The sequence below is a fragment of the Eretmochelys imbricata genome, chromosome 1 (assembly GCF_965152235.1).
Source record: "Eretmochelys imbricata isolate rEreImb1 chromosome 1, rEreImb1.hap1, whole genome shotgun sequence".
NCBI lineage: Eukaryota > Metazoa > Chordata > Testudines > Cheloniidae > Eretmochelys > Eretmochelys imbricata.
This window is the reverse complement of record NC_135572.1, coordinates 270739586-270766665: the sequence shown is the minus strand read 5'-3', so window position 1 is coordinate 270766665 and position 27080 is coordinate 270739586. Positions and strand designations below refer to the sequence as shown.

At 40.8% G+C, this 27080-nt stretch overlaps 1 protein-coding gene and 1 long non-coding RNA gene across 4 annotated transcripts in view; one reads left to right on the top strand and one right to left on the bottom strand.

Annotated features, from left to right (window-relative positions):
- Window positions 1-2280: 2280 nt before the first annotated feature.
- On the bottom strand, window positions 2281-17916 carry LOC144259398 (uncharacterized). The gene is made up of 2 exons (XR_013344841.1): window positions 17848-17916; window positions 2281-2662 (listed from the first exon to the last, which is right to left on the bottom strand). It is a non-coding gene; the product is annotated as an uncharacterized LOC144259398 (long non-coding RNA).
- A 168-nt stretch (window positions 17917-18084) lies between these two features.
- Window positions 18085-27080, top strand: part of ATF7IP (activating transcription factor 7 interacting protein) — a 173975-nt gene continuing 164979 nt past the window's right edge. Inside the window, exon 1 of one of the 3 annotated variants that reach the window (XM_077831232.1) lies at window positions 18085-18220. The gene's annotated coding sequence lies outside the window, so the exon portion shown is untranslated. Of the gene's footprint in view, window positions 18221-18425; window positions 18515-27080 lie in introns of those variants that run through there. The other 2 variants (XM_077831223.1, XM_077831259.1) reach the window with 2 other exon arrangements.

Sequence of the window (27080 nt, the reverse complement as noted above, 5' to 3'; positions counted from 1 at the left end):
CCTCTGATCAGAATGTACAATAAACCTTTGCTTTGTCAATAGGCAATTTGGATTTACCACAAACAGAAGAGTCCTCTAATCTGGAGACTGAAAGATTGTTTATCCAGGCTATGAAACACTGACACATGAGGCTTCTCTCTTGTAAATATAGGTTTCAGAGTAACAGCCGTGTTAGTCTGTATTCGCAAAAAGAAAAGGAGGACTTGTGGCACCTTAGAGACTAACCAATTTATTTGAGCATAAGCTTTCGTGAGCCACAGCTCAACCACAAGTACTCCTTTTCTCTTGTAAATATGTTATCCTATGCATCTGTGAATATATTCTTTCTATCCACATAAAAGTCAAATCCTTTTTTTAAAAAATCCTCCTAAGCTCTTGGCCTTAATGATGTCTTGTAGCAATGAAATTTACAGGTTAGTTATGTATTATGTAAAGGCTGTATGTTTTTAAATATGATGCCTTTCAGTGTTCGCTGATTGTGCCTTTGTTGTTGTTGTATAACAAGGGTAAATAGGAGCAGTCAATTTACCTTCTCTGTTCAGTTCAGGTTTTTTTAACTGTTTTTATATTTCCTGGTTTCAGAGTAGCAGCCGTGTTAGTCTGTATTCGCAAAAAGAAAAGGAGTATTTGTGGTACCTTAGAGACTCACAAATTTATTTGAGCATAAGCTTTCGTAAGCTACAGCTCACTTCATTGGATGCATCCGATGAAGTGAGCTGTAGCTTACGAAAGCTTATGCTCAAATAAATTTGTTAGTCTTTAAGGTGCCACAAGTACTCCTTTTCTTTTTATATTCCCTGTAACTCATCTTCCCTCTGAACTAAACAGTCCCAGATCTTTCATTCTCTACTCATATGGAAACCTATCCGGGCCTCTAACCAACTTCACCACCCAGCTCTGGATTCCTATTTGTGATACTGGTATATCTTTTTGAGACAGGATGACCAGATTTGAGCACCGTATTTCATTTGAGGGCATATCATTGATATAGAGGCATTATATTATTGTCAGTATTATTTCTTATTCCATTTTTATATATATGAGCATTATGTTTTTTGCTTTTTTTTGACGGCTGTTGCACACTGAGTAGAGACTTACATTCACCTGTCCATAATGATACTCAAGTCTTTTTCCTGAGTGATTAGTTAGTTTAGAATCCATCAGTGCATACACGTAATTCTAGTCATTCCTTCCACTGTGCACTGCCTTGCATTTAACAATGAATTTAATCTGCCATCATGTTACCCATTTGCCTACCTTTGTTAGATCCTTCTGAAATTTCTCACAGTCACCTAAAGTCAAAAGGCTGTGCCAAGATTTAAACATGGGTCTCCCTGACTTTGTTAAATATAGACCACCTGCTTTAGTGAAATAATTTTTGTCTTGTGCTATTTAAAAGAGAACATAATGCCCCAATAATTTAATGTAGGTAAGTAACTGTGAGCAAATTATGATCATGGTGCAATGATCCTCTCTCCCTAGCCCGTCTCCCCAAATATCTTTTTCTGGGGGGAAAAGATTTTCTGTAACCTCTTTCCACAACATCATGCTCTGACCAAGTCTCTTAAAACAGGCCTTTATGAAAAATTCACTGTATAACTGAAATGCTCTGATAACCTTCTCGAAAGAGCCATCACCCCACTGCATTATGTGAATGTTACATACGAGTGCTTGCTTTCCTGTTATTTACTTATGGAATCTCATTTCTTCTCTCCATCCTCAGCTTATCTTTCATTCTTCCCTTCAGGCCCTTCAAACCTTTGTCTCTTCTTTCTCCATTCCAATCACACACTCTCTATCCCTCCCCATCTTTCTACTCTCTCCTCTCCCCTCCCCCAACTTCTCCAACTGTTGTTTTCCAAACTCTCTACAGAATTCTCCTGCCTGAAGCCTCAGTTGCTAGGCAACGTCTCTCACCTCACCATGTGAGCTTGTTGCCATAGTGACATCTCCCACTTCCCTTCCCTGGGCAGCTTGCTCTCATAGCACCCCCTGTCAGGGTAACCGTCAGTGGCAGAACACAGGCAAAATCTGTCGGAAATCTACTGAGTTTTCTGTTCCCATTAATTAGTCATAACAAGTCAATTGCACCCATCACAAAACTCTTTTGCTTGCAAAACCATCAAGGAGTTCAGCAGGATTAAAGGTCCTTACCTCAGGCTTTTGGTTTAAAACTCAGGATTTAGTCAGAATTCTCAGGGCTGCCTATAAAATTTTTATTGTTGTATGCAGTGTTGGTGTAGCCATGTCAGTCCCAGGATATTAGAACGACAAGGTGGGTGAGGTAATATCTTTTATTGGACCAACATAGTAACTAATCTATTCAGAACAGGGACAATATATAACTCATTACCAAAAACAGAGTAAGACAATTTATATGTTATATAAACAAGGTGTCACAGAATGAAGTACTATGAAATTGCTATTTGTTAAGGAACCCACATAACTCATTTTGACTGCCACTCCTGAATAATTTGGTCATCCCAAACTTGCAACAATAAAATCTTCAATAGTGTCCTGCAGCAATTCTTTGATGTATATGAAGTTGGGATATCTTGGATTTGGACTCATTCTGACCTATGATTAGTTGAAGATTGCAGTGCACTGTATAGTAATAGAGATTGTAGCGTATTACAAATCCATCTTTCACCCCTGGAGTCACCTGTCAAATCAAGCACAAGTTGGTAGTTAGGAAAAATTGCTTCTAACTGATGGCTGTTGGCGACTTGTGTGAAATGGGCTAGGATCCAAGTTCAGTTCCTAGTGGGTGGAGCTTAGTTTTCAGGCAACATTTGAAAGAGTACCACTGCTATTTTTTGTGCCTCCCCCATCCCTCTCCTGCCCCAATGGCAGCAGTAGTGGGTTGGGGCACAAATTACACCCTCACACGGATGGCCATTTCATTCCTGACTAATCACCACCTTGGAACCTTTCACTCACTACAGAGTTGAGCGGAAATGAACATTCCTCACAGGAAATAAGCAAATCCCAAAAATTAGTAACCCAAGAAGGTACCAGTTAATACATATAGAAGGTAGAGAAAACCATCACCCGCAAAAAGGATCCTCCTCAAAACCCTAAAGAGAGGTGCGTGAATGATAATCCTCCCAGGGATAGTATCTTCAGATAAAGAATCTTTATACTAAGATTCCAGCTAGTTACAAAATAAATTTCCTCTAAAAATACTCTCCAGGAGTGAGAATCCTGCCCAGATAGTAAATATCTTGAAGATGTTCCAAAACAAAAGGGGTAACATTAATACTGAATCTGGCAGCATAACCTAGGCCAATGCCAACAATATATATTAAATAGGGAAAGGATAAATCCAAAAGAATCATGCTTAACACTTCAACAGACTGAAGGTTCTTCCTGAAAAAAAGTGACTTCAAACATTTTCCAATTCAAATAAGAGACATCCCAAAAGAAACAAACAAACTAGAGGTTAGAAGGGTTTGGGCTCCTCTGATTCAGAAACAGGTTCTGCAGGAACCAAAATAGGATCCTTCCCTAGATGCAGACTCCAAACCAGTAATGCTTTGTAAACTTGTTGAGTTGCGACTAACATTGGTTGAGTCTGTTAATCAAGAAGTTGGATTAAAAGAAATCAAGAAGTTGGATTAAAATAAAATGGCTTTATGACAAAAAAAAAAAAGTTTTCACAAGACTTCCATAGTTGTCTTTTTTTTTTTTTAAGACAATTTCTAAACAAGAGATTTCAAAACTTGTTTTTCTTTGGTGGGAAATAAATCTCTCTCCCCCTTTTAATTCTCCCATCCTTTTGCCCCCCCCCCGCTAAAAAGACTTTGTGCTCTGCATGTCTTTCTGCCTCAGGCCTCTCTCTCAATCTCTCTCTTTTGTATTTTGGATTCTCTCTCATGTCTAGTGTCTGAGCACTGTCCATCCTCTCTAAACTTTATTCTGGACTGGGTGACTTCCTTTGCCTGGCAAATTGTTATTGCTTTGTCAAGGATTAGTTCTGGGTCTTCCAGTAGTCCGAGTTTTTTCTTCCAGATGCCAATCAAAATATGCAAAAAGAAAAGGAGTACTTGTGGCACCTTAGAGACTAACCAATTTATTTGAGCATAAGCTTTCGTGAGCTACAGCTCATTTCATCGGATGCATCCGATGAAGTGAGCTGTAGCTCACGAAAGCTTATGCTCAAATACATTGGTTAGTCTCTAAGGTGCCATAAGTACTCCTTTTCTTTTTGCAAATATGGACTAACACGGCTGTTACTCTGAAACCAATCAAAATATGGTCTCTTAGCAGGGACTTAGACCCCCAAAATTGCAAGATTGGCTTTTCAGCCTTAAATCAGTCACAAATTCTGTGGTTTCACCTTTTTGTACTCTGAAAAACATCTTTCATATGTTTTATTTTTACGTGGAGTGCAGTGCTTATTTCTGTAATAGTTTCATAACTAGCCTCTTGTGCCTGAGTTAACTGAATACTGTTAAACACATTATGTCCTTCAGAACCAGCTATTGTCAGAAATAAGTCTACCTACTGACTGCCTTCCTTTCTTTGGCACCCATTGCTTACAGATACTGAATGAAGTGCTCTTTAAGCCTTCTCCCATTGTTTTCCATATTTCCAAAGACTTTCAACTCTGGTGAGGATTTTAACTGCTCCATTCTTCCACGCAGGATACTTTACATCCTTTTTACTCCAAGTACTATGCGGTGTTCAGTGATCGCTCAACGTATGTCTGCACTGCAATTAAACACCCTGGCTTATGTCAGCTGACTTTGGACTTGGGATGGAGCCCAAACTCCGGAACCCCATGAAGGGGAGGATCTCAGGGCCTGGGCTTCAGCCTGAACATCTACACCACAGTTTTACAGCCTGAGCCAGCTGACGCGGGCCAGCTGTGGGTGTTAACTGCAGTGTAGACATACCCTCGGGTGCTTAAGGTGCCTGTAAGAGATCTGCCTTTATTCTGTGTTCGATTCTAAATGGTTGTGTATAACAAGAGCTTCACAGCATGCCACCCACACTCTCTGGGCAGTGCATAAGTGAATACAAGACTAGATATTCCTGTGTTTGTAAGGCCCCCAAAAAAACACAGCATGAAGAAAATCTGAGAGAAGTTTTCAGTCCTAATTATATATGTGCTTACCTGTACCCCTGAAGCAGCTAAACCTGCCATAATCTAATTTATTTTGCAAGTCATCTTTAAGGTAGTCTTCTGTTTTTTCATTTGCAATTTCCTGCAGGCCCACAATGTAGTCAACCTATGAGATACTTATACAACGGTTACCATTTGAATGTACAGCACTATTAGTTTTACATCTTTTGTAAGCCTCCAAAGCAGGTTTCAGAGTAGCAGCCGTGTTAGTCTGTATTCGCAAAAAGAAAAGGAGTACTTGTGGCATCTTAGAGACTAACCAATTTATTTGAGCATAAGCTTTCGTGAGCTACAGCTCACTTCATCGGATGCATTCAGTGGAAAATACAGTGAGGAGATTTATATACACAAAGAACATGAAAAAAATGGGTGTTATCATACACACTATAAGGAGAGTGATCACTTAAGATGAAGGTAGCATGTTGAAAAATTGAGAATAGTTGCAAAGAGGAAGTTGAGACATAGTGTTTATCCTGACCAAAAAGTAAATCTTTTTAGATACTATAGAATGCTTGCTACGCAACACCAAAAGGAGTTTCAATTTCTAAATATTAGAGGTCCAAAACACTTTTCACCTCTTTCAACTGTCAACAAGGGAATCAACAAGTAATTGCACAAGCCTGTATCCAGAATCTCCACTCATCATACTTCTTTCAGTTAAGTGCATGCTTCATTCAGTTCAGACTATGTATACATATTCAGTACATTATTCTGAAATGCTCACACCTATGTTCTCTTCAAAACAAATTTCTTCCAACAAGTCAAAACATATTCCCAAATGTACCGGTGTTCATATATGTGTCAAAACATTTCTTAACCAGTTAAGAGTTTTCACTTTTAGATAAAGTTAAGAGTGATTGAACACATTTTCCTGAAGTTTTCCTAAAGCATGTAATTCAGAGGCCAAACAGATTTCGTCTCTAGAGGTAGTTTTAGATAGAGTTGAGCAGCTAAAAGTAGAGGTTTGAAAGAGGGCTCTCTCAATTTTAATGATTATTTATATCATTACCACAATACTGTTATGCATTTCTGTTCTCTCCCCCAACCTTCTCTCAGCCCAAGTTATTTCCAGAGCAACTAGCAAAAGACAATTGCAGGCAAGCAATAAGCAGCTCAGCTGATATGCAGTTTAGAAGCAGAGTTCCTGCCCCATATGCAAACACTTCCATAATACAAAGTAAGATATAGTTCTGTAAATTCCACGGGCAAGTTAATGATAGAAAGGCAAGAGAGGTGTCATTTGATTAGCTAAAATCTACAGAATCATAATTTCAATGGTGTCCTCCTCTGTAGCATGGCAAGGGGGACTCGTTGCCTTCCTTCCCGGCTTTCAGGTGCCAGTCCTTCTGTTGGTGGACATTTTGATAATATAGTGTCATCAAACATGGGTCAAGTTGGGTATCATTTGAAAGCCCTTTCTCTCTCAAACACACTGGAACCAAAATGACAGATCTAGAGCAACTATGCAGATAGATACATATTCAAGAAAATGTTTAAAACTCAACTTTTTAAAATTAGACTTTAGCACAGACATGTCAAATATGCAGCCTCACAAAGTTAAATTGTGGTCCTTGACTAACAGTACTGTGTTATTGGCTAATGATACCTGATTCATTTTTTTAAGTTATAGATTACTATTGTCACGTTGTCTGGAGTGGCTCACTACTGAGTGCCAACCTTAGGGCAGACTGTCAAAAAGTCGGGCAGAAATCCCAAACTGGCTGTATGTTCCATGATTAGATTTCACCAACCCAGTAACAAGTGTGAACTCCTCAAGCACTATAATAGTCTTACCATGGAGTCAGACTGGAATGCCCAAGGGGACAGTTTCTATCTTGCAACTCAGGCAAGCTGGACTATATGACAGATGGTCACTTTACACCAAAAGTCACAACAATATTCCTAAAAGACCAGTCACAAACCCAAGGTCAGTTGTATTTAGATATCAAATCAAAGACAACACCTGTAGCCAATCCTGTAATAAACTAACTAAAGATTTATTAACTAAGAAAAGAAATGAGTTATTTACAAGGTTAAAACAGGAAACATACACACACACACGAGTTACAGTCTTAGATTTGAAAAGGTAATGTAAGCTTCTATAATAACCAGCTCTATATGTTCTTTAGGGCTGACCCATGCCAAGCAGCATGGGGATCTCTTACTTATGTTTGGGAATCTTTGCCCCTCAAAGTCCAGACAGCATAAAGATCCTGGTTTCTCCTTATCAGAGGTTTTTATCCCCTTCACCCCAGAATCTAAGCTCATGTGTGGAGTTCATGCACAGGTCTCTCCTTCCTGGTGGGAGCAAGGAATGCAGTCAACAAGGTCTCTGTCCTTTGGTCCTACACAATGCCTCATTTGCCCTCAACAGATTGAGACTTTACGTTATTAATGCCTCTTTTCCTGTTTAGTAAGTTACACAATTACAAAGGTTTACAATGCAAACATTCAATATAACTTTATAATCTGGGCTACAGAAGTTATAAATTAGATCTGCACATGCACCATCCTACACTATTCATAAGGTCTAGACACCAACATATTCTTACAACTCTAATATTTATCTTAACAATACTAACACACAGGTGAGCCAGACTGTTTTCCAGCTATGTATCTGTCAATGTTCAGTGAGGCTTGGGGCCTTGCTATGAGCTGGCACCTGGTCTGCCAGTGTCACAACTATAAATGGAAGGAGTGCTAAAAGTTGATTTGCTATCATCGGCGAAAAAAGAAGTTGTCCAGTGATAACTGATTATCAGCTTTGTTTATTATGCCAAAAGAGTTGTAATAAGGTAGTGGTTAAGATATCAGAAATCAGTTGTTACAGTACTGTGAACGAAATATTTAAAGAAAAAAGTTGCGATGTGCTACCCTGACGTCATCTTTGAAAAGCATACTGATGTGTTTGAAGTCATTTCCCAAGGGTTACTGGACTCGTGTGACCAGTTTCACACATTCAGTGTACATTCTGCTTTCTGTTTCACACAATGGAGAGCTGCAACATTACAAAACAGGTCAAGTAATTCAGTGAGGCTGAATCAGTGACAAAGCCAACTTTTGGGATGGTGTGGTGATACATAAAGGTGGTTAAATCTTTGCTGTTCTGTATTCTATCTGTCAGGACTGTTAATTGGAATTTGTACCTTGCAGCACTGAAAGACAGTGTGAAATACTTTTTTGATTTAGATTTGACTAACTATTTTGCAAATCTGAAATAAGAGGTGTAGAAAATTTTGACCCTGACAGATAGGAGGAAGTTTGAAAAGGAAATTGGGTTATTAAAAGGTCACCAGTTCTCTTCTGCACTTGGTTCAAATGAAGCTCTGGAGCATGAAAACAGAGCAGTGATAGGCATTAGGGGTATGGTGGGCATAACACCCTGTGTTTTTTCCTGACCAACCCCAGAACTCCATTGAATTTAGAACAAAAGTTAAGCATGGCTGGGATGACTCCCTCAAAAGTAACCAAGCACCACCTAGACTCATTAGGTGCTTTTAAATGCCAAGAGTTAATTTTAAAGCTACAGGATAAGCTTTCTCACACTGGTAATCCATTCATGTTTGACGGACCACAGCTCATTTATATCATGACAAGAGCAGTCTTCAGTAACGAGATAACTAACGATGTCAGTCAAATGGATACTTTGGGTCATGACACACATGAAGCCTTCAAAACCCCCAAAATTAAGACCATAAGAATGGGTCATACTTGGGTTAGACCAATGGTCCACCCAGCCCAGTATCCTGTTGTCTGACAATGGCCAATGCCAGGTGCTTCAGAGGGGATGAACAGAACAGGTAATCATCAAGTGATCCATCCTGTGTTGCCCATTCCCAGATTCTGACAAGCAGAGGCTAGGGACACTTCAGATCATGGTTTTGAATCCTTGCGATCCTGGCTAATAGCCATTGATCCACCATAAACTTATCTAGTTCTTTTTTTAACCCTGTATAGTCTTGGCCTTCACAACATCCTCTGGCAAAGAATTCCAGAGCTTGATTGTGCGTTGTATGAAGTAATACTTCCTTTTGTTTGTTCTAAACCTGCTGCCTATTAATTTCATTTGGTGACCCCTAATTCTTGTGTTATGAAAAGGAGTAAATAACACTTCCTCATTTACTTTCTCCACACCAGTCATGATCTTGTAGACCTCTATCATATCCCCTCTTAATCGTCTCTTTTCAAAGCTGAAAAGTCCCAAAATCTCTTATTAATCTGTCCTCTCACTGAAGCTGTTCCACACCCCTAATCATTTTTGTTGCTCTTTTTTGTACCTTTTACAATTCCAGTATATATATTTTTTGAGATGGAGCGACCACATCTGCACGCAGTATTCAAGATGTGGGCATATAATGGTTTATATAGAGGCAATATGATATTTTCTGTATCATCTATCCCTTTCCTAATGATTCCCAGTATTCTGTTGGCTTTCTTGACAGCCACTGCACATTGAGTGGATGTTTTCAGAGAACTATCCACAATGACTCCAAGATCTTTCTTGAGTGATAACAACTCATTTAAACCCCATCATTTAATTCAGCTGAGACATCACTGATGAGGTCATAAATGCACTGGAGGTGATCATATGCTGAGTTTACCAGTTGAAGACCAACATTATGACACTTGCAGAACTACATTGGTGGATGTTTTCCACGAACCAGACAAATGTAGAAAAATTGCCACTGACAAGGGGTGCATTTATACCTGCTAACAACAAGAGCACAAATTATCAAGCAATGGAATGACTCTGTGATGATTGAGTGCATCCAAAACTACCCTCCCCTATCGGGCATGGATGGGTCTTGGAGGATGGACTGATCACACAGGTTACATGTGAAATACCATGCACTCTCAAATCAATTCTTCAGCTAATCAAACACTTGTGTGCAAAGCCCATATGCTCACCACGCTGCAAATATTTGGCCAGCAGCCTGCCTTGTATGGAGATGCATGAGTGCTGTGCAGATGAGAATCAGTGTGACAACGCGTCTAGCAGTGGTGTCTTAGATGGAGACAACACTGATGATGACTTTGATGAATAAATATTTTCAGTCCCAAATGTCCAGGCTAACTTTCCTAGAATTACTAAAGATCAATGTCTCTTTTATGTAAGCAATGTATCCCTGTGTTTAAAGTATAATTTTAAAAAATGTTGATTTTAAAATAAATATAAATCTACACAATTGCTCTACGTTTGTCATGTTTGGTACCACTGTGTTCATGGGACAAAGGGCTTTCAAATGATACCCAAACTGACCCATTCTGATGACGCTGTATCATCAAAATTTATACCAACTGGGAGGGAGCTGGGAAGGAGCAGTTAGTCCTCTCTGCCACATTGCAGAGAGTGACACCATTGAAATTATGATTCTGTAAATTTTTACTAACCAAAGGACACCTCCCTTACCTTTCTATTGGTAACTTTACCATGGAATGAGATTTTACTACATTACGCTCCCAGACCAGTACGACAAATGAGATAAAAGCAGAATGGTTTGCATAGCATTGAGGCTCTCAAGGATGTTAGCTGCTTGATTAGGCCATACTAACTTGGTCATATCAAAGAATGAAAGGGATAAAATGATCTGTTTTTTTATTAAAGAGCCTCTCTTTTTAGCTAGTAAAGTTTTGTTTGCTGTTTAGAATGGACTTATAACTTCAGTCTCTTTTTTGAAGGCAAGTCACATTAATAGATTTGTTGGCTAATAAGTCACACAGCTGTTACAATTAATTTTTCTTTCAAAGTTTGAACATCTTAGACTCTTCAGTGAAAGATTATGCACAAGCATTCTGAGTGAAAAAATATGCCTACCAATATCTCAAGTATCTGAAGTACTAGGGTACTTTAATGTTGTAAATATGATCAAGGCTACAGGTTTTAAAACAGTACTTTTGTAACAAGTTGTGGAAAACTGTTGTCTTCAGCCCTGAATTTCCTAAACCGCACAGCATCATCTGTATCCTACTCCTTACAGTACAAAACTCCTGTACCATTACATGTCTTTCCTTGTTAATCAAAAAATAGAATTACGTCTAATTAACTGATATAACAAAATGAGGTCTGAAGCAGAATTCAAAGGGTAGCAAAGCTGGTAGGGTGCTTAATGAACCAAAACATTTCTGCTCAGTAAACGTGCAGAGGTAGCAGTAAGACAACACCTAGGCTACGTGCGCTGCTCCCACCCCAAGCACCCCTGCAGCCACTAGGAAGCTGTGGGGGCAGTGCCTGGGGGTAGCAGTGTGCAGAGGCCCCCGGCCCGCCCTCCCTAGGAGCTCCAGGTAAGCACCACACCTCCCTACCCCCAAACTCCCTCCGAGAGCCTGCACCTCCTCCCCCTTCCCACACACCCCCTCTGGCTCCTGCCCCCAAACTCCCTCCCAGAGCCTGCACCCTCTCCCTCCACACCTCCTCCCATCCCCAAACTCTGTCCCAGAACCTGTACTCAAACTGTCCCAGAGCCTGCACCCCTCAACCCCTCCTCCTGCACCCCTGCCCCAGCTTGGAGCCTGCACCCCTCACCCCCTTCTGCACCCCCAGCTTGGAGCCTGCACCCCTCACCCCCTCCTGCACCCCTACCCCCTGCCTGGAGCCAGCACACAAACTCCATCCCAGAGCCCGCACCTCAGACCCCCACCCAAACTCCCAGAGCCTGCACCCCAACTCCAGCCCAGGGCCTGCACCCCAGACCTCCCACCCCAAAACTCCCTCCCAGAGCCAAAGGCAGGTGTTAACCATTAGCATCATTAAACATACATTTAGGGCAAAACTTCCCAACACCTCATATTTTTGAAATGCCCTTTCCTCATTGCCCACCTTGGTGAGCACACTTAGCATCTCTCCCTTGTTACGTATAACTGCCTAACCAACCATGTCGGCTCCCCACACTAGACACACTCCTGCTGGAGTGGACAGGAGGTACTGGATCCTCTGGGCTTGTGAGGACAAGAGACTGTGCAAGCATAGCTGTGGACCAGTCCCAGAAATGTGGACATTATGGAGAGATTACACAGAGGATGCAGGAAAAGGGGTATGACCGACATGAATAGCAGTGCCATGGGAAAGTGAAGGAACTACACCAGGCATACTTACAAGGGTGGCAATCCATCTGTGCTGAGCTGTAGACCCCACCAGTACCTCACAAACTACCATGGGTACCGTGGAGGAGCCCAAGACAGAGACCCCTGACATGAGCGAGGAGGAGGAGGGAGATGTGACAGGGGGGTAGTCCAGCCATGCCGTGAGCCCATATCTGTTTGAGACTCCATCACAAACTGGCAGGACTGGCTAGATGAGCATCAACAAGCACAATGAAGGGGAGGAGACTTGTGTAAGTGCATGTGTACATTTTTCCTTAGTGTTTACATTTAAAAGGTGGTGCCTAGCCCATCCTCAAGTATCAACTTTTCATTGTTTTACATGTATCAGAAGAGGTAGCAGTACAACAAAGAGGCAGAGTTAGTATCGGCTTTTCATTCCTCTCTTGGTGGGAGGGAGAGGTGCATGTATAACGCTTTATATACATAGGTATGTCCCTTGTATCCTTCTCAAAGAGCTCACTGAAACTTTCATGGAGATCTCCGCAATACTCTCCTGGAGGTTTCTAGGGCTGGTTGCCATATTTCTTCCCTCACGGTAGGATTGTTTCCCATGCTACTCCATGATGAGTTCAGCTGGCACTATTGTAGTAAACAGGTTAATGGCATAGGGGTTCAGGGAACTTCGGGATGCCAGTGGCAGATGTGCTCTCTGTCACTTTGTTACTCTCAGGAGTGAGATATCAGCTAAAAACATCACTGCCTGTGGAAAATGATGCGAATATTCAGTGCCATTACACTATACTCATATATATAGGGACCAAAACTTTATTTTTCATGCAACCAAAGTTCCTTACCTCCAACTCATTGCACCCCGGTGGGCCATAGGCACCGTGGATGGAGCTGGAGAGCAGTGCTGTGCAGATGCACTCCACAGCTGAAGTGTCAATAAGCATGTCTTATAAGGGAAGGTTGTCTTGAAACTTATTTTTCTTTCCATTGTGACTGTAAATCCAATGATATATTAGTTTTTATCAGCTGCTGATGCTGCAGCCTTGAATGATGCCACCTCCACAGAATGCCTGACCCTGATGAGGAAAAGAAGTAGGGAGGAAATGTTCAGTGAGATCCTGCAAGTCAGTTGCTGCATCAGACCATGAACAAAGGGCCTAGATAGCCAACATGGCAGATAGCTTGAAGAAGGAAAAAGTAGACAGGAGAAAGGCCCAGGAAATCCAGAAGGAAAAGGTGAAGAAGATGCTGCTTTTCCAATATTAAAGTTCTATTCCATTATTATTAAACATTTATATTGCATTACCTGTTTTTTGCACTATTTTTGGCAATCAAATTTCTATTTTTGGAGAATATCTTTATTAGTTCACGACACACTGCAGAATGCATAGTGGTACTCAAAGCCCACAGTACTTGTAAACGTATAGCAGCATCACATAATTCATAACTTCAGTAAAACACAAAATCTAATATTTATAAATGTATAGCAAGCACTACACAATTGCTAACAGCACCTAAGGCCCCATGCACAAAGAATGGGCCAGCACAACAGTACAGGGTGTGCCCATTAAGGTGCTCTTTGAAAGTCTCCCTGAACCACATAGCTGCTGGTTGAACTCTTATAATGGCCTTATGTTTGGCTGTTCAAAGTCAACAAACATGTGCTCCACCTCCAGCCTAGCAGCAGCTTTTCCCCCTTCACTTCACACACATTATGCACGACAGGTAGTTATAACTATCAGGATATTTTTCTTCACAGAGATCCAATCTAATGAGTAAACATCGCCAGCGTCCCTTTAGTCTACCAAAAGCATATTCAACAATTATTCTGCACCAACTGAGCTGGTAGTTAAATCTTCCCTTAGTGCTATTGAGGTGGCCAGTGTATGGCTTAATGAGTGTTCACTCCACAGTTTAAGCTGGGTGATTGGCCCTCAGGTCGGAACATGCTAGCTCAGGTGCAAACATTCCTATAGCAAAGCCCCTACCCATGTTACAGCTTCCTTGCTGTCTCTGCACTTTTCCATGTGTGGCTGAGGGCATATTCCATGGTTCTTTGTGCTGACATATTCTAGGATTCTTTTCCAATAAATTATAGGGGAAATCATGGCAATGGAAGATGATCATTCAAGTGATTTTGCTGCATCCTTACTGCAAACAGGTAAATTCTAGCCAAAATTAAAGCAGAGCTCAGGCTCTAATCCTTCCTCTCCGAGTTAAGTAAGATATCCTGGGTTTAAATCACCTTCAAATCCAGGTCCTTCTGGGTGATAGTAGTGGTGGGGAGGGTTGGGCAAGAGCCCACATGAACTGTGCAGTGAATAGAAAAGGAGTACTTGTGGCACCTTAGAGACTAACCAATTTATCTGAGCATAAGCGCAGTGAATGAAGACATACCCAAAGAGAAAATATGGTATAATTCCTTAGTAGGCATTTAGTACACACAAAACGTAAGTTGTATTTGAAATACTATTATGAAATTTTAAGCAGCTCTATTAAGTAGTAAAACTATTAGCACCTATGCTAACTCCACCCCTTCGTTGCTGTTAGATAGATTTAAATGCAAGATTTCAACATAACATTTACAATTCTATACTTTACTACCCATATTCCTTTCTGATCTTCTTTCAGAGGTGTCTCTGTAGTGTAGCCATAACATGAAGTCTATGTCATCTGGATTTTTCAGAGCTTTTCAGTCACCCCCAAAGCACAACTTAGGTTGAGGTGTCCACTGTGCTCTCAACTGCCAGATCAGAATCTGTCAGCAGCAATCTCATGGCGCAATGAGTGGTCTGCAAAAGACTTATGGAATGGTTTCCTTGCTACTGATCCAATCATTCTACTGCCAGAATTTGACATGCCATGTTACCTTTGGACTCAGTTGAACAGGTTCCAAACTGGCCAAGGAATGTGTGTAGCCAACCTCTACACATGGGATCTGAGCTTTACTGGGTGGCTCAGCAAGCATTAAGAGGGGCTTGGAAAAGAACTCGGAGGCTGTCACTTTTCCCAATGCTTAAAAGCCTTGTCAGCAAACAAAAGTCTGGGGATCCTCACAGCTAGCAGCAATTCAGTCTTTGGGCTAATAATTGACTGCTCTCTTCAGATGCTGATTAAATAAAGATCTATAGCCTGTATTCAAAGTGGCACAGGTGTTTGTGTGTGGGGGGGGTGGAGGGTGAGAAAACCTGGATTTGTGCTGGAAATGGCCCAACTTGATGATCACTTTAGATAAATTATTACCAGCAGGACAGTGGGGTGGGAGGAGGTATTGTTTTATGATCTCTGTGTGTATATAAAGTCTACTGCAGTTTCCACGGTATGCATCCGATGAAGTGAGCTGTAGCTCACGAAAGCTCATGCTCAAATAAACTGGTTAGTCTCTAAGGTGCCACAAGTACTCCTTTTCTTTTTGCGAATACAGACTAACACGGCTGTTACTCTGAAAAATGCATACAAGATATCCATTGCCTAGATGTCTATAAGGCTCTCTTTAGGGCACTATCCTTTCTCCATGGACAAGAATTTACAAGCCTTTTCTTCACTGAGGTCAGCCCTGTTTTCACTTTAACTGTGACAAAATTTAAAGGCTGTTAACAAAACACTTCTCACAGCAGATTTACTCATCCCCAGCAAGGCTTGGGACAAAGTAAACCCTGGATGGGGAGGGGGATAGGGAGGCAGGGGGAGCCTGGTGGGGAGGCTAGTGAGCCTGGGGGTTGAAGTCTGAAGCCCCGTGCCCAGGGGCCGGAGCCCATATCCCCACAGCTGGAGCCTGCTGCCTGCCACCCCGGGACTGAAGTCTGACCCAACTGCCTCTAGGAAGGTGGGGAACTCACTGGCTGCCTGCTCCTCCAGTATTTGTGTTTCCAGAGGAGTGCAAGGCACAACCCCTGCTCGGAGCACTGGGGTAGAGGCTACTGCTTTGTTTCCCTCGCCCCCAATCACTGCTGAGTAGGCTGTGGCCACAAGAGAAGCCCCTGGTGGCCCACTTTAAAGCCATTAGAATAGTTCTGTAGGCTGGGTAACCTCTAGGGGCGACATGCTCCCTCCCAGCTCTCCCTCTATGTCTATAAACCACAGTGGGCCACACAAGGTAGTACAGGTATGGGGATCCAGCTGTCACAGCAGATTCCTTGCTTAGTCTTGTCTCACTCAGCCACTGAATCCATCTTTAACTCCTAGATTTAATTGAAAAACCTCCCTCGAACTCCTTCCCCCAGAGCTCTGATTCTCAAATGTGAATGTGTGGAAACTGAAATAATGCTTTCCCTAAATGAAAACTTATTACACAGCTTCAGAAACTGCCATGCCCTATTTATGGCTATTTTTAGACCTCTATACATGTACAAAGCCAGCTGGTTCAACTAAAATCCACATGTCCTCCCTATGGCTTCTCTCCCTTTTGTAGGTGTGTGCAAAAAAAAAAAAAAAATTAAAATGCAATGCTACAGTATAAAGCGTGTGGGTTATATAACCATATAGATGTTGCTGCCCTGCCAAGGAACAGAATTTTGGTCAGTATATTCTGTATTTGATTGAGGACACGGGTGTTAGTATTGTGTTTATAGCATAACTACTCATTTAAATATCATTTCCACTCAAACTGGAACAGGAACTTACTTTCTCTTACCTATAGTAAAACAGGACATATTTCTTAATTGGACCGGTATTGTAGGTATTTGATAAGAAAAAAGAGGTATTAACAAAACCAGAAAACTTTAGTATTTCAAACATACTCTAGTTCACCATAGTAATGCTCAGCATACGTACAATGCTTTACATTTCAAAAATCTGCAGTAGGTACTGTTTTTTGTTTGAGGGTAAGATAACTTCAGACTTCTAGTCATATAAGTCAGGAAGGATCCCTAGTATGGCCAGAATGTGTAACAGGCATCAAGATGGGGGGGAGGGGATGTGTTGGGGTAGGATAAATACAGGAACTCCAGACTGTGGTTTCTGCTTCTCGCTGCCAGTGATTTGCTGTGTGACTTTGCATAAATCATTTGCTGCTGTTTGTTATGCAGTAACAATGTGCTCAGTGCTGTACAAGGCAGTAACTACAGACAGCTCCTGCCCTGAAGAGGCTAGAGTACATTTTCTGCTCTGTAAAATAGGATCAATAACTTACCCAGTCCCTGAGAAGGTAGCTAGGAGGGCTACTACACTGTCTGTTAAGCACACTGCATGCTTCAGGAGGAAAGGGACAAGCAACTCTTTGGGGGCCGTTACTACTATAAGTTGGGAGATACAGAACTAATGCTTCCTGCTCATGCTGGCGAAGCTGCTCTGCTCCCCTACCCAACACCCCCCTCGCCTCTGCCAGGCACAGCCCTACTGCCCACACCAACTCTGTGCCCCTCCCCCCCATCTCTAGCCCCCTTCCTCTGCCCACCCCCAGCCTGACTCTGTACCCCTCCCCCCAACTCTAGTCCCTTCCTCTACCCTGACTGCACCCCTCCCACACCCACTCTCACCCCAAGTCTGCACCCCTTTCCCTGCCTACCACAACTGTAGCCCCCTGCCCCCGCTCCAAGTATGCGCCTGCCTCTTCCACCAGGGACACGTCCCACCCCCCAGCAGGGGCACCTGCAGCTTCGGGGCTGCAGTATGGAGCCCCTTTGCCAGGCCAGACCTATCACTCTAGTGAGCAACCACCCTCGACTCACACCGCATGCTGCCGCGTTCCACCTTAAATCCCGGCCAGTGCTTGCACTTCACCACCAGTAACCTTCCGCGGCCACCCGAGAAGGGGCGGAGCCACACGCTCATTTAAATAGAACAGCGGCTGATTTGCATGCCTCCAAGATGGCCGACGTTCGGATTGGCCAGCAATGAAACAGCCCCCACGGCCGCTCTCCGATCCCACAGAGGGGCGTGGCCAGTGATCAGAGGGCGGGATGTGGGCCTCATTTGCATAACGGTCCGGCGCGTGCAGCTGGGGGAAGGCGGCTGTACGGGGTTCTGTTTTTGAATCTGCGGCGGAAGCGGCGAGAGACAGGAGCGCGAGCGCTAAGGCTGCGGCGGGATTCACGGACACAGGTACAGCACGGGCTGCAACACCGGGCTTGTTTTGTCCCGACAGCGGCCGCACTTTAGCGCGAACCCTGCGCTGCGCCGCGGTACCTGCGTAGCGCGCATGCGTCGGAGCCGCAGCGATGCAACCGGGTGAACTGCATGGGAGCACGTGACTGAGCTCCAGTGCAGCCTCCTCCGCGCATGCGCATTGCTCTTTCCTGTGCTGAGGTTGCTGCAGGTGGAGAGTGGGTAACAGGGGCGCCTCTTTCTTCCCCTGCGGTGCGGGAGCTTATCTGCAGGGGCTGTCGCGGAGCACAGGTAGGTGCCAAATGGGCGCGGCGTAGCTGGGGCTCTGCACTGGCTCCCTGAGGCCACCATCCTTCAGAAAACAACAAGCAGATGCCTCTGGCTCCTGCTGGGTGCAAGGGACTAGAAGCTGCAGCCAGAGACTCCTGCCCCTGCCCTTTTGCATGGGACCTGAGAAGGAGTTTTCTTGCACCTTGTGCTAAGCAGGGGACTTGTGGGGAGTAACCTGGGGGGAGGGCACCAATTAATGAAGGTGGCTGTGGGAGGTCAGTCATGGGTCAAGACGTGCTGGTCTCAAAAAGGTCTCAAAAGCAAGTGTTTCCAGGCTTATTTCTGATCTGGTAGTATTATTATGCATGCAGGCGTTGGGTTCATTTATAAATGCCTTAGATGCTGTCCTCGGTGTCTTACTGATCTGTGGAAGTGTCCAGGAGAAAACCATTCCTATTAAACTTCTTAATACCTCAATATGAGTTACCATGAATATGGCTTTTGAAAAGATTTTCGTGGCAGAGGTTAACTTACTAAAAATGAGGGCATTTCCACACTGAAATGGGAAAGATGGGAAAGTTGGCATAGCTATGCATTATTTAAGTTGCATCATTGGTATTGTACAGTAGTCTAGGTGAACTAAACAAAGACCAGAATCCCTGCCTCAAGTTGCAGTGAGGCCCACATAGAACAAATGTGACGCAAAACAAACTGCTGGGCAGTAAAATTAAGCCATAGTTTTCATACATAAAGCACAGGGTTCCAAGTTTTAGAATTAGTCTTTTAACTCATATATATTCAAAAATATGTTGTAATTTTGTACTTAGTGCATTTAGTTGAGACGTGGCAAGCATGTTATAAGTATTGCAGTTGTCTTCATTCTTTATTTCTCCTAGTTGGTACATTTCTTCCCGATTACATTTTTAGTGCCTGTCAGATATTCTAGTAATGATATTGCCATGGGCTCTGGTATTGCATAATATTTCATCCCATTATACTGCCCATGTGGCTTGTTCGATAACATTCTTCAGATGTAGAGATGTTGGTTAAAATGGAGGAGGGGAACATAAGCACTGCACACTACAATGGTGGGGGAGAGGCTGTCAAGCTTAAAATTGCTACCTTCAAGCAGCCCCAGAAAAACAATGCTTGCATGTCTAGACATCTTAATTAAGTCTGTCTATAATTGTCAGTACTCGGACAATACATTAAAAGTAAATATATTATTGGTCAATTTCCTCAAGTAAATGTAAGTAAACATAACATTTTTATGAACGGTATACTTTCAACTGAAATTACTGCATGGAAGAATAGTACAGTACAACTTCCCTTTGTTGACAAGATATTTTGAATTATTCCATAAGTTCAAATACATCTGTGGTATCATATAAAATAACCTAACTATTCCAATTAAAGCTTTTATGGAAGTTAATAGTTCATAGATATTTAGATTCTGCTAGGGAAGGTTTGAGAACGTAGTTAATAATACTTGCTTAAATTTCTCTGGTCTCAGTAAGATATAGTGCCAGCTAAATAAATAAATTTAAAATATAGAATTGATCAGAATGTAAGAAATAACCATTACTTTGTCTAATCCAAGAATTTCTATTGTGTGGTCCTTTTGTGTATATAAAAAGAGCATCAGACTGAGGATCAGGAATTCTCTAGTTCTAAATTCAGTTCTGCTACTTGCTGTGTGATCTTGGATATGTAACGTAACTTCTGTCAGTTTTCCCATCTGTAAAATGGGAATGATAATAGTTTACATTGTAAGGATTTGTTTGTTAATATTTGCACAGTGCTTTATACAAGTATTTAATTGCTAAGTTTCACAATTTTAAAAAACATCTTGCTGGTCACGGCAATATTTTTCACATTTGAAAACCTTATGATTCTTATACATGCTGTAAATATCAAATGACTTTTTTATGTACTCATGGATCAGGAAAAATGGTATCCAATGCTACTCATTTGGAATTGCAACTAGTTTGTCATACACACACGCAGACTAATATTATTACTATATACAGTAACCTCATTTTGTGTGTGTTGGTACAGTCATTACAAATAAGTCAGTTTTGTTTCGTTTTATAAAGTTGGGAGACCTTGAAGCTCAGACCAAATTGCGCTTACCTGTGTTTTGTGCAAAGAAGAATTACCGCTTTAATAGAAACTCATTTGCTTTAAACAGTGTAACAAATATGTTGTTTAAAGGGGCTTGGCTAGAGATACTGAAGAAGTCCCTATTATGATATTTTGGACTGTTTCATGTGTTCCTGTGCACACTAATTTGACGTTGGTCTCTTGAATGGTAAAGGAGGATGATTTTCAAACTTTTTTCATTCCACGGACTACAGGTTGACAACCACTGTTTTGTGGGAACGACAACCTTTTGCAGCCCCCTTAGATATAGTCTGTGGACCCCCAGGGATCAGCAGACAACAGGTTGAAAACTACTGCTATGGGGAAAAAAACTCATGAGAAGTTATGCTATTGTGGACCTCTTAATTTCTAATATCTGAGCCATCTAAATGGTTTTCATTGAAATATTAGTCCTATAGACTTGCACACATCCAATCATTTGTGGCTGCCACATTTAATCTTCAGTGTTCGCCAGTTCCTTCTACTATTAAGTTGTGTCCGTTTCACATACTTGGAAGTTAAACATCAACTGCAGTGCATTAATTTCCCTGTTGGAAGGCCCTCTTTGTAATGTTTCGAGCCACCAAAAGCTTGGAAGCACTCACTCACACTGAAATGTCTGTTTCCCATTTGGTATGGGATGATGCTACCAGCCAAGTGTTCAGGCTGGCTGTTTTCATTTTTAGGATTGAAAATTGTTGAAGAAACTATTTTTTTTTAATTTTATTTCTTAGTTCACCAAAGCTGCTGTAAATTAAACATGTAAAACAAAAACAAACTTTGAAAATGTTTTATTCACTAGTAATTGTATTTGAGAAAAAAGATTTAAAAAAATTGAATAGTCTTTTCAGTGTGGTATATTTTCTTTAAAAATGTTAAGAAGTATAGACTAATCTAAAATAAAGAAAGAACAGTTGTTATATAACATGCTAAATCTGTTCTGTTTTTTTTTTTTTAAAGTATCCTTAACCATTTCCGGAGGCCAGTTTTTCTATATGAAAAATTAATTAGGTTCACTACTGTGCTTACTAATCAATAGGAATTGCTATGCCAAAAGTCTTAAGGATATTTACATTGTGAAACTTAATAAGGAATATATGTACAAAAAAGCACCATACCAGTAAGTCACTATTATTGATATAGTTTGTAGTTTTAATACATTTTCTCCATTTGTCACTCCCCTAATAATTCTGTTTAGTCCTCCAGTCTTGTGTTTATAAAATCATTTTGTTGCTGTTAAAGTTACTATGAGGTCACCAATTCAACATTACAACTTCCCTAAAGGATCTAGGAAGAGAAAATGAGCTGTGAGATATATTTAAATTTAAAAATAATTGGTGGAAGTGGCCAGGGGAAAATATTTGTAAAAGGTATTGTTGGATCTAACATTTTGAAAGATTTTGCTGGTAATAAAGCTTTTATGTGCTCATTTTAACAGCTACCACCGCCTGTGTCAGAGGGGGTTGTAGTGCATTGATGAGGAAAGTTTCTACCTTAGCCTTTTTTTATTTGTAGTCTATAGAAGGTGAATGTGTTGTAAATATCCAAGTATATGTAATTATGGCTCTCTGTGTGACAATGGATTTTCCATGCCTCTTTGAACTTGGTATCCTCTTGTGAGGCTGCCTACCAGCTTTTCTCAATTTACACAGCAATTGATAGTACTTTAAGTATTTAGGACAAGTGAAATTATTATTTATGTATATTGCAGTAATACCTAAGAACTCCATAAGAATGGTTTTACTGGGGACAGGTCAATGGTCCATCTTGCCCAGTATGCTGTCTTCTGACAGTGGCCAATGCCAATGAACAGAACAGGCAATCGTCAAGTGATCCAGCCTGTCATCTACCCTCAGCTTCTGGCAAGCAGGGGCTAGGGGAACACTCAGAGCATGGTGTTGCGTCCCTGCCTATCCTAGCTAATAGCTATTGGTGGACCTATCCTCTATGAACTTATCTAGTTCTTTTTTAAACTCTGTTATAGTTTTGGCCTTCACAACATCCCCTGTTCTACAGGTTGATTGCACGTTGTATGAAGAAATTTTTCCTTTTGTTTGTTTTAAATCTGTTGCCTATTAATTTCATTGGGTGACCCCTATTTCTTGTGTTACGTGAAAAAATAAATAACATTTACTTACTCACTTTCTCCCCACAAGTGGAGATTTTTATAGAGCTCTATCATATCTCCCTTTAGTCATCTCTTTTCCAAGCTGAAAAGTCAGTCTTTTTAATCTCTCCTCATATGGGAGCTGTTCTGTACCCCAGTCATTTTTGTTGCTCTTCTCTGTACCTTTTTTCCAATATATCCTTTTTGAGATGGAGGGACCAGATCTGCACACAGTCTTCAAGATGTGGGCATACCATGAATTTAGATAGAGGCATTATATTTTCTTTCTTGTTATCTATCCCATTCCTAACATTCTGTTAGCTTTTTTGACGGCCACTGCACATTGAGTGGATGTTTTCAGAGAACTATCCATGACTCCAGAGTCTCTTTCTAGAATGCTAACAGCTAATTTAGAACACATCATTTTGTATGTATAGTTGGGATTGCGTTTTGAAATGTACATTACTTTGCATTTGTCAGCATTGAATTTCATCTGCCATTTTGTTGCCCAGTCATCCATCTTCAGTCTTGGACATTGTGCTAGGCGCTGTACAAACATGCAACAAAAAGTCTATCCCTACCCCAGAAAGTTTACAATCTGAGTATAAGAAATGGTGTCCACTCTGTAGCAGGAGTATATCTTCCAAAACATTTCTGCTTTGTGAAAGCCACCTTGCCTGAAAGCGTATTTAAAACCCCCTGTAGCTCATAGTTTTCGTTGGCACCATTAAAGAGAAGTGTGGGCTGAAGTTTGCATGTAGGCCTTGTTGGGCAACTAATGGAGTGTTTTATCTTTTAAATAACTGGTCAGATTTGAATTGACTTGACACTTCATGACTGAAATTTTTGCTAGTTCAATTTTCCAGTGATTATTGAGGCATGGTAGTTCACCCACATGGAGACCGTGGGCCTTGGTTATTTTTCAGTTAGAAAGAGTTAGTGTTTGTGCACAGCCAACTTCATGTGTCTATTTGATAAACTTATGCAATGTGCTATCATCCCAATATGCAGGTGGATATATTGAACTTTCTTGCAAGCCTTGATGTGACCTGGTTTGAATGTCTGCAAATGTCTTAGTTTTTCTTTTTCTGACGATGGAAGCAGGGAAATTTAAAAGTTTGGCCTTAAATAAAATCTCTTACTTTCTGGAAGCACTAGAACATTGTTTTATATTTTCTAGAACTGGTCCTCATAAACTGATCATGAAATGATGCACTTATATAAAGATGTGTTGCAGATTTTTAAAAAGCAAAAATAGAACTGGACCAAGAAGCATGATAGAGGCTATTCAGAATTCAGTAGCTTTCTAGAGTGCAAGTGTGACTGTAATATTATTGAGAGGACCTCAAAACCCTAACACCAGTATGGCTTGTACTTCAAAACGTAAGCTCATGAACATCTCTAATGTGTTACAAAGTCCCCTCCTCACCAAAAAAATGTACAGTCTTCCTTCAAATAATTACTATATAATCATCAAAAATTCAGCTTGGTATACTGCAGAAACATGGATCTGTCCCTAACCTTTTGGAAAGGCTTGTACTTGATTTACACCCTGTTCTTCCCTGTCAGTGTTTTGTTTTCTATCTCAAAAAATACTAGGTTTAGGATAGTTTATCTTGGCTCTTTTTTAGTGTAGTGGTTTGGTTGTAGCACCCTAAACAGAAATTAAGAGGAACATCTCAGGCACTTCAGCAATGCACTATTTTAGTCTCCTAAACTCATAATCTGTACAAGCATATCATTTTATGAGGTTAAAAAAGTATCACATATGATGATCAAGAGTTAATGAGCAGGATGCTTGTAATTAGTAAAACTATTTGTAGGTATTTTGTTTTCTAAATATTCAAAGTATTTGCTTCTAGCAATTGAAAGACAAAGTGCAAAACTAGTGTGTGACAAATACAATTGATATCCTATTTGAAAATTGTGCTACTGTACCTAGAGAATATAACTTTAAAAAGATGCTTTATTCTGTTGCACACACTCTTGCTTTGTCACTTGTTTAGCACCGCTGAGGTGCTGATGCATATATTTTTTTAAGCGGGTTGTGTTTTAAAATTATAATTATGTATGTGAAAGCCATTGACTCGGTTTTTTAAAATACAGATTACTTTGATCTTCTGTCTGGACCGCATGTATTTGGTAGCATTAAACACCAATATTAGGTGTTAAATGTGGAATTATGGAAAAATCCAGAAACTGTTATTTTCTTGGTGCATATTAGTGTAATTCTCCTTTACACTAATTTATGTTTAATGAGATAGGTTTCTAAAAATATATCAGTGTCCTGTCCAGCTGTGAAATGTCTTATTTTGAGTCATACATTCTGTAAATGAACAGAAAGGTGCCAATGAGTTACATTGACTATCGTGTCTTCCAGGAACAAATATGTAAGGTCAGATGAAAGTTTAGTAAATTATTTGGCTAAATATGAATACATTCCTTCTCAGAATGTGTTTTTTTTTTTGGTACTCAGGCCAATTTGATATAATTATCTTTTGTTAACATTGAGAACTGAACATAGCTAACCTGCTGTAAGTGGACTAGGATTTGAAAAAGGAGAAACCATTTCTCAGAATGGATCTAAAAAGGATTTTAATAAATAGATACTTCATTTTTATTAAAGGAGGTACAGATTTTACAACTGTAGTCATTCTGGACTGTTTTTAACTGTTCAAGGAGACTGTATAATGCAAAGCTAAGTCATTTTGTCAGTAGGGTGGCCATTTTGTGCTTTTCTCCTCCATTACACAACACTGCAAGGAGCCATTTTATGCTACAGCAATCTGGAATTTTTATAAAATGTATATACTTACACAGACGTGTACGTTCAACTTGAGACCATACACAGAAGAGTTGGTTAAAGCTGAAATTGTATCTTTAGCTATTTTAATTAAGTATTGAAGCACAGTTTAATAATAATAATGCCTCCACTTATCCTTCACAGATATTAATGGATTAAGTATTGCAACACGTATGCATTCTCACCATATCAAAAAACATAAACTACCTTCCTTGTTCCCAGTTAAAATTGTGTGATCTGCAGTGCTTAGGTGCGTCAGGGTGATATAATAGGACGCAAACACAGATCAAACTCTGACTTTTGTGGGTTTAAGAGAGCCATTTTCATCTTGGATTATTTTGCATTAGTTTTCCCATGTGTGTTTTGCCTGTAAATTCTCATTTTATGATATGAGAATTCAGGCATGTTGTTTTTACTTAGATTTAATGGATTGCATGGCTTTTGTAGACCTGTATTAACATTTTTTTTTATTCTTACTTGATAGACTGAGTCTATAGAAACTCCTAAGTCTGATTATCCAGATGCATAGTTGAATCAAAAATCTTTGAGAGATTCACATTTTTAAGGTTTCAAGTGTGCAACAACTAATTTTGAAACTAAATAACTGGGTATCTTTTAAAATTTGTGTCAATTTGCGGCCACTGGGAGCTGCAAGCGGCCGTATCTGCGGACGCTCAGGTAAATAAAGGATCTTGCGGCCCGCCTGGGGCTTAGCCTAAACAAGCCGCTGACCAAGTTTGGGAACCCCGGAACTAGAGGGATGTGGGTGTGTAGGAGAATGTGGGGCACAGGAAGGAGAAACTAGGGTCTGTGTTTTGGCTGCTTTGTACTGCGCTGGTGATGCAAAACAACTGTTAACCCAATTTAACTGGCCAATATTCTCTGGATATGTTTTGCTGCTCCAGAATCGCATCAATCAGACAGAGCATAGCAGAGAATCTTCCCCTAAAAGTTAACATTTCTAAAATGACATAAGGCTTATACTACTTATCTTCAAATCATTAGAAGTGGTAGCATTCACCTTGACTTTCATACTTGCTGTTCATGGGGCAGAGGGAGAAAATACATCTTTAAAAGTCAATGTAATCTGATCTGTGACCACAAATGCTAAAATACTGTAATCCTAGAATTTCAGGGTTGGAGGGGACTTCAGGAGGTCATCTAGTCCAACCCCCTGCTCAAAGCAGGACCAATCCCCAATTTTTGCCCTGATCCCTAAATGGCCCCCTCAAGGATTGAACTCACAACCCTGGGTTTATCAGGCCAATGTTCAAACCAGTGAGCTATCCCTCCCCCCAAATAATCATATGATTATTGCCTGGGTCACAACCTTAACTCTGTCCGGTAATTTGGGTGCCTTAACTGTATATTTTTGTAACTTAACATGTTTGGACTTACATTTAACTTTTAACTCTGAATTTCCTGGGTTTGTAATGTTTCAGTTTTGGGAAAATGGCAACATGCCTGTATTCTTCTTTACCCTAAACTACTGATAGGGACTCTCAGCTGTAACTCCATCTTAATATAGTTTTTGT